At 39.7% G+C, this 8,996-nt stretch overlaps 1 long non-coding RNA gene across 1 annotated transcript; it reads right to left on the bottom strand.

Moving 5' to 3' along the window:
* Positions 1-359: 359 nt before the first annotated feature.
* Positions 360-2,408, bottom strand: LOC112071270 (uncharacterized). Its single transcript, XR_002894044.2, has 3 exons — positions 2,323-2,408; positions 981-1,113; positions 360-540 (listed from the first exon to the last, which is right to left on the bottom strand). It is a non-coding gene; the product is annotated as an uncharacterized lncRNA (long non-coding RNA).
* Positions 2,409-8,996: the final 6,588 nt, after the last annotated feature.

Here is an 8,996-nt window from a genome sequence, read left to right as displayed (position 1 = left end):
TTAAATGAAATTGGTAATGTTTTTATTTATCACACTTTTCTTTAACCATTTATGTTCTTTAATATAGGGCCGACATACAAGTTCCTTACTTTTCTCCCCTTCTACTTGCCTTCTTCCATTTTTGTGGTAATGCTGCAATTAATTGGTTGTAATTTTGGGTAGAGCAGACATTTCATATGTCTGTGTTAGCTGCATGTGTGACATAACTCCACCAGTCCTATTTATGATATCATTCACTAAATTATACTTTTTTAAAAATGTCTTGATAAATACAGTTTTTTTAATCATTACTATGTTTGAATTTAACCACAATATTTGTTGTACTATTTGTTCCGTCTCACTGTTAATAATCCCAATAATAAAGGTATATTCTTTTAAAAAGTATGTATGTCTATATAGGTATGTGTATGTATATATGTGTATATGTATGCATACGTGTATGGATATATATATTTACCCCAAAAATATGGGGGATTGGAAATGATGCAGACAATTACATTGGAAGCGACATTCTTTCCGCAATATTAAGCTGATCCACCCCTATGAAAAAAGAGAAAAAAATAAAATAAAATAAAAACAGTGAGATGTGCAATGTCATTCTGTTCCAATATTTAAAGCTTGTCACGATTTCTATTTTCAGTTTTGTATCTTTATCTTTAACTGCATTGTTGAAAAGGACCCGTCAGTAAACATTTCACTGTTAGTCTGTTGTTTAACAAGCATGTGACACATTTGATTTGATTTGATTTCATCATACTGGGTTTTAAAAAGAAACAAATGGCCCAAAAACATGTGATACTGTGTGCTATGCTATGTCATGTTATGTTATATTATGTCACGCCATGTTATGTTATGCTGTATTACGTTATGTTAAGTTTTGTTATGTAGCACCTGAAACACTTCAAAGTACTTTTTTGACCTAGTCTTACTYTGACACAGAGCTGGAATCACTTTGTCTGAGGTAGAAAAAAATACAATACCCATGATTCTATCCATAGTGGAATCTGTCCCTGATGTGGACAGTGATGACAGCAGAGATCATGATGACCAGCCCCACAGACTGCAGGATGATCTTCAGCATGCACACAGACATGCTACCAGCAGGGGGAGACACTGGTTCACAACAAACAGACAATATGTTACAGTTCCTCTCGCAGATTAGACACTTCCTCCTGTGTGAGATTAGTCTGGGGACAAGGTTACAGTTCCTCCATTAATACACAGAATGTACAAAACATTAAGAACACCTGCTCTTTCCGTGACATAGACTGACCAGGTGAATCCAGGTGAAAGCTACGATCCCTTATTGATGTCACTTGTTAAATCCACTTCAATCAGTGTAAATGAAGGGGAGGAGATGGGTTAAAGAAGTATTTTTAAGCCTTGAGACAATTGCGACATSGATTGTGTATGTGTGCCATTCAGAGGGTGAATGGATAAGACAATATGTTTAAGTGCCTTTGAATGGGCTATGGTAGTAAGTGCCAGGCACAATGGTTTGTGTCAAGAACTGCAACGCTGCTGGGTTTTTCAAGCTCAAGAATTTATTGTTGCGCTTGGACATCCACACATCTTGACACGACTGTGGGAAGCATTGGAGTCAAGATGGGCCAGCTCATCCCTTGGTGGTAATGCGGCACTTCGAAACAGCTGTTGTAGATCCATGTCTGGATGAATTGCTGCGTGTTCTGAGTGTAAAAGTTTGGGGTGAAACTCATATATGAAGGTGTTCTTAATGTTTTGTGAACTCACACGTATGTTAATATCATATATATAATAGTTAGTATGGTCTTAATGCTTTGTGAACTGCACACGTATGTTACTAACCATATATATAGTTAGTATAGGTCTTAATGCTTTGTGAACTCACACGTATGTTAATCCATATATATAGTTAGTATTGGTCTTATGCTTTGTGAACTCACACGTATGTTAATTCATATTATATTAGTATAGTGGTCTTAATGCTTTGTGAACTCACACGTATGTTAATTCATATATATAGTTAGATTGGTTTATGCTTTGTGAAACTCACACGTATGTTAACTACCATATATATAGTTAGTATTGTGTCTTAATCGCTTTTGTGAACTCACACGTATGTTATCCATATATATGATTAGTTAGGTCTTAATGTGTTGTGACTCAGTCACATCTGACATACAGTATTTGAGATGTTTATTTGTGTGTGTGTGTGTGTGTGTGTTGTGTGTGTGTGTGTGTGTGTGTGTGTGTGTGTGTGTGTGTGTGTGTGTGTGTGTGTGTGTGTGTGTGTGTGTGTGTGTGTGTGTGTGTGTGTGTGTTGGTGTGTGTGTGTCTTACCAGATTTCATTGGACAGAGTTCCACTATCTCCTTGTGTCGTTGGCCCAGCTGACCTTGCTGCTGTGGTTACAGATGATGGACCCCCTGTCACATAGACAGAGAGCAGGGGACAGTGAGGTCTCAAGCCCTCTACCTCTTCCTCCCACCTGAGAGCGGTGCTGTTGTTACAGCTGGAGTGACAGAGGTGTTCTGAACTCTGCAGGTCACAGTCCATTACAAGTGGCATTGATGTTGGAGAGAGTCCACTGTCAGGATGGAGGCTCAACTCTCTCTGAAACAATAGAAACCCATTATTGTTAATATATTAACCTGAGTAACAGGAGTTAGACTATTAATGAATATGCATTTACCTGTACACCATGTTTAGCTTCTATTGGATTGATACTGTAACTGTGTCTCTGTAGAAAATAATAAAAAAACTAGTCAAACATACCTTGGAGAACTAACAGGTATACATTAATAGTATTTTTTGTCACCACTCCATACTGCAGTATAAGGTCACTGTCTCTTCCTGTATGTTCTTCAGTAGCAGAGAGAAGTTTCCCTTAATAAAACTCAATCCTGTTTTTGTACTGAGGAGACACTCTCACTGACAATGTGTCAGAGCATCTTAGGATATTGGCTGATCCGAAGCTCACTTAAAAAATTCTAACTCTTTCAGTTGAAAATTTTCCTGGACATCTAGACGAACATCTTGTCCCTTCAGCCAAACACAGAGCTGGACTCTATGAAATAAACACACAGAAGAAATAATTGTGATGAGGATCAATGAGGATGGAATCCATAATTCCATAAGTATTGATTAGGGGCCCTGTGTTTTGGCACAATCATGTGACATTAGCAAGCTTTTATCCTGTTTTTAAAGCCTTAATTACACCCAAAAATGAAAAGTAATGTCTGAGGACGTTGTTAGATCTGACATAAAAATAAATAGGGTCAGTTTGATGAAAAAGCTTTAAATAAAGGTTAAATCAGTCATGTCACAAAACCACATGGCCTGATCACATTATACTAGAAGAGAACAGGCTACTCTGGAGAATCATGCTTCTTTATAAAGTTAGATCAAAGCTGAATGAACGTCTGTAGGCTACTTTGAATCAACACTGTAAACTCAGGAAGATCTAGATTTGTCTGTAGTTTTATTGGGTATCTGTACTTTACTATTTATATTTTTGACTACTTTTACTTTTACTTCACCACATTTACTGAAGAAAACAATGTACTTTTTACTCCATACATGACACCCAAAAGTACTCGTTCCATTTCGAATGCTTAGCAGGACAGGAAATGGTCCCTTCACACCTTTATCAGGTAAATCCCTGGTCATCCCTACTGCCTCTTATCTGACGGACTCCCTGAACAAATAAAACTATTGTGCCGGTCTGCTTTGCTTAATATAAGGAATGTGAAATGATTTATACTTGTACTTTCATACTAAAGTATAATTTTAGCAATTACATTTACTTTTGATACTTAAGTTTAATTGTTTTACTTTTACTCAAGTAGTATTTTACTGAGTGACTTTTACTTGAGTCATTTTCTATCAAGGTATCTTTACTTTTATTGAAGTATGACAATTGACTGCTCTTTATGAGGCCCACAAAACAGAACCTGAGAGATACACAAAAGCCTACCTGATGATGCTATGCAGGTCAGCAATCCAAACCCTAAAGGAGAGACATGGGTTGAGATGGTGCTCGCGAATGAATATAATAGGATAGTAGACGGACGGACAATTAACATGTGAAATGTTTGCTTGTGTCTGTGTTTCCTGTTGAGGCAACTTCTTCTTTTTTGCTCAACCAAACTGAAGGGGGCCTGTAGGGAGAAATGGCCCATATGTGCTAATCGTGGGTCAGTTTTTGAATTTCCCACACTAACGGTAAAGGTTAGGATTGTGGAAGGGGAAGCTGACCTGATCCTTGCTTGTGTCTGTGTTTTCATTTTGAGCAAATTCTCTTTTCTGGGTCAAACCACACTGACAGCAGTAACACCAGTGGGATGGGTTTGGTTCATGGGGGTTGTGTGTCTTGCAAGTAATGACAACTTTTAACTAAAATTGATGGAAAAGTGGGTAACATCTCACAGCAAGAACTGGCAAATCTGGCGCAGTCCATGAGGAGAAGATGCAACTGCAGTACTTAATGCAGCTGGTGGCCACACCAGATACTGACTGTTACTTTTGATGTTGACCCCCTTTGTTCAGGGACACATTATTCATATTCTGATAGTCACATGTCTGTGGAACTTGTTCAGTTTATGTCTCAGTTGTTGAATCTTGTATTTTTCACACAAATATTTACACATGTTACGTTTGCTGAAAATAAACGCAGTTGACAGTGAGAGGACATTTCTTTTTTTTGCTGAGTTTAAACTGCAGTAGTCTATGTACTGGAGGCTAGGGTCAGTCTGTCCTATCAGGTGTAATTATCTGTCTTATCTGCTGTCCTGTGTGAATTTGAGTGTTACCCCCTAATTCTCGCATATCTCTCTCTCCCCGGACCGAGCCCTAGGACCATGCTTCAGAACTAAATCAGCAAACTTGAAACTTGAAAGTAGACGACGCATTAATATGCTACCAGTACCTTGGAGGTGCATGGAGAGGAACAATGTACTTAATAAAAATAAATACAAATTTGAAACATTAGTTTATTAAATCCATTACATTTTAGAAAGAATCAAGATTACTCATGTGGCTGGTGTTGTTCATGGTGCTATAGCAGGGGTTGTAAACCGGTTCTAGGTAACAGAACTGAAAACAGAAAAAGAAAAAACATTTGAAGAGGAAGAGAAACAGAACGTGAACTAAAGTAATCTTTGGGTTCCGGAACAGAAACCATTATTTTCAAAATCTTGAGACTGGTTTAATAATGTTCCTTTTCGATTCCGCCCCAAAATATTCCTTATGTCTGGTATACACTCAGTGTACAAAACATGAAGGACACCTTCTCTAATATTGAGTTGAAACCCTCAGAATGCCTCAATCTTCATCGGTATCGGATTGTTCAAGGTTTCAAAAGAATTCACAGGTATGCTGGCCATGTTGACTCTAATGCTTCCCACAGTTGTGTCAAGTTGGCTGGATGTCTTCGTTTGCATTTAATGGTGGTGCTAAATCATTCACAAATAATAAAACTAAAAACACAGAGCATTGTAAGTTTGTCAAGCACGTAACATGGGACTCGTCTTGCACCTCATATCATTATTATACTGTTGGTACCATAAACACTTGTATCTAAATTTAACTATCCACATTTTAGATTATTATTGTCTTGCGCCCATGATCACCTCGAAGGCACACTACAATACCATGTTCAATTGTTCTCAGAAGCTAAAGCTAAAACCTTTAACGTTGACCAAAGAACGTCAGTAAGCAGCAGTTGACTTCATCTCCACTGATTGATAGTGGATTTAAAAGTGACATCAATAAGGGACTCATAGTTTCACCTGGATTCACTGGAATTCATCAGTCTGTCATGGAAAGAGAACGTTGTTTTTAATGTTTGTATCACTCAGTGTATATTCTGCAATTTATTGAAGTATGATGATATTATTAGCCTGTTCCAACCCACATGACATCATGATGCTCACAATTTAGACAGTCCACTTCCAGTCCACCCATCACTCTCTCCCACCTTGGTTTTCATTTGCATCTCGCGCTGCACTTCTCCGTCCATCGAACATGTAAACAACTAGCTTACCCGTTCATAGCAAGCTACTTTATCATGCTTATTGGTGGAGTAAATTGAATGAGATAAATGTAAGAACTATGTTGATTTGACGAGGTAAAGAATTCACTGGAAAGTAATCATATTGTGGAGACAGAGAGCTGGTTGACAGAGAGCTGGTTTGCCAAGTTGCAGGGCAACACAGGTTTTATTTGTAAACGTGACCAAAGGAACAGGTAGCTTGGGTCAGGGGCAGGCAGAAGGTCATACACAGGAGGAAGCAGGTAGCTGGGTGCAGGGGCAGGCAGAAGGTCAAACCACAAGGGGGGTCCAAAAAGGGGCCAACAGTACAGGACGGGGAAAAGGTTAGTAACGCTCGTCCGGAGATAAGGCAAGAGCGTTGATAAGGAAATCCGATAGGCTAAGTACAGGCAGGGAATAGGCAAAAGGTGTCGTTAGTGAAGGCAGGCAAACTAATACACAGAGGGACTAATACGGGTTAAACAGAGTCCAGAATAGAATGGTGTAATCAAAACTACAATACCACATCAACAATGAATGGGGTGCAAAAGAACTGAACTAAATCGTGTGTGGTAAATGACATACAGGTGTGTGAAGCAGGTGATCAGAATTCAGGTGATTGGGATCTGGAGGGGTGAGCTGCGTTCAGGTATCTAAGTCTTTGGAGAGTGTGAGCTGGAAAGTGGGCGTGGAAAGTGGAGATGAGTCAGGGATCTTTACGTGTTTGAGAGTGTGGCTGGAAAGCAGACGTTACACATATGAACAGTTAAGAATGGTTTTTGGTTCGAACCGGTTCAGAATTGTATTCTGCTGTTCAGGACACTGGACAAATGAATATGGTTCTGCTCAGGAATGGAACGATTGGGAAATACTCAGTGTAATTATCATTAAACTATAATAATTCATGCATTAAAAACACAAGACAGTCTAACAAGGTATTAGGTCATTCTGCGTCCTCGTTCTTATCACACGAGGTGGTTCTCCCACAAGCCCAGCTGGTCATGCTGGTTACCAGGAGCGATGGAACCATCATGTGAAAACGCAAGCAACCTGGTCAGCAAGGAAGAGCAGTGGGAACGTGTTAAAGTATGACCATGGGTCGATTCCACGTCTACTGAAAAGAGCCCACTGTTGGTCGTGGCACCAAGAAGAGGTGCGGTTTAGACTGGAAGAATGGGATGGGGCCACCGGCTATAAGGCTGAATGACTGATACCATTAATAAAAGACAGATCACTCCACAGAGACCAGCTGGGGGATTCAGACAAGAAGAACGTGTGATGAGTAATGTGTGACGGAGGTCAGTGGTGGCTTTCTTAGCTTTTGACCACTTCAATCCAGCACAAGCTCACACCGAGTGATTAGACCACTCTCGGGACACTGGCTGGCAAACCATGTGTGGGCCTCCCTCGTCGATGAAGCTGTGTTTGTAGGCTATTCCAATGCAGTACCGTACCTAGGGGGCTATGGTTTTGGAGAAGGCTCTGCAAACCAATTACTCATCCCCATCAATGTATTCTCACGGCTTGGATAAGAGCACTCTGTTGTCACCCGACTGTAGCGCAGCACTCCCTCATACACGACGTCGCATTCTTCATAGTTATATTTCTAACGGCCTTTGCTTCAGCTCGAGCATTACGTAAGTATCGCCTCGCGCCGAGTGCTGGGGGCCTTATTTTGGGAAAAATTGGATTTTATTGAGTAACATCTTTATGTATGTAATGTGGATAGTCTAATATGTTGGTGTATGCCTTAACTCTTAACCAAATACTCAAAGGACAGCTAGCTGCCTGTCCCTACCATAGACTTTTCCAAGGGCTAGCTACACTTAGTATGTCACCACACAGTCACATTATCCATATAGGATGAATTAGGAGAAATAGAGAGAGAACTAAAGGCTGAACGCTGATGAAGGCCCAGTGATAGACAGATGTTGTCTAGATGAGTACTATGCTGATAGCCAGCATGCGCAATGTGGAATCTCATATGGATATGTTCGGATGGAATGGTGATCAATTTTGACAATCTTTCATAAGGAGGTAGTCTACCTTGCTTGTCGTTGTTCATATCTCCAGGGAGGGAGACGTTCTCATCATAGGAAGTCAATTTGTGGGCACTATTTAGACCGGCACAGTATGTGAAGACTGAAACTAGAATCGACTAAATGACTAAACTCGCTGTTGTTTGTTACCCTATGCATGTCACTTCGCTATCGCTCTTACAGTTTACAGATTACCTACCATCAACTAGCCTGTTACAACAGCAGACTGACTGGTACCCGGTGCCGAAGCCCTGTATATAGCCTCAGTTATTGAATACTTAGCACTTAATTAGTTATTTACATTTATCAAACTGCACTTTTTTTATTTTTAGTGCTAACTTGGTATGATTATTTTCTTCTTACTTGAACTGCCTACTGTTGGTTATCAAGGTTGTAAGCTAATTTCACGGTAAATGTCTACACTTATTGGTATCCGGCAGACTTCGCATGTGACAATAAAGCTCTTTTTGATTTGATAATAGAAAGTTAATCACTAAGTGATGAATGTTAATTTCCACTAAGTTGGTAACGGCTTCATAACCTCTTACGTCTGCAGTGAGTGAGAGTAGGGTAACAATACAGAGGACCCAATGTGCAGGTTTGGTACGTATCCATAATATCTTTTAATGAGAATGAATACAAAATACAAAAAGAACAAGAGAATATAGATGAAAACCGAAACAGTCCCAGAATGGTGCACAAACACTGATATCCTGTAGGTATTACACCAACTATGACTTCATTGACCAACCTGAGCACATGTGTCCTACATTAAACTTAGTGGACAAACTAAAATGATTAAGGAGGGTCTCCCCTAGTGGTAAATTTCAACTAATGAAATGGCACATACAATGATGTTGGAAACACAATAGTGAATACCACCTTGTCATATTAAGGTCCGCACATTCTTCAATGATCCAGTAGGCATGGGTACGAGCGATCGAA

Source organism: Salvelinus sp. IW2-2015, unplaced genomic scaffold, assembly GCF_002910315.2.
Source record: "Salvelinus sp. IW2-2015 unplaced genomic scaffold, ASM291031v2 Un_scaffold1566, whole genome shotgun sequence".
Lineage (NCBI taxonomy): Eukaryota > Metazoa > Chordata > Actinopteri > Salmoniformes > Salmonidae > Salvelinus > Salvelinus sp. IW2-2015.
The sequence above is the reverse complement of the archived record's forward strand: the minus strand, read 5'-3'. Positions and strand labels throughout refer to the sequence as shown.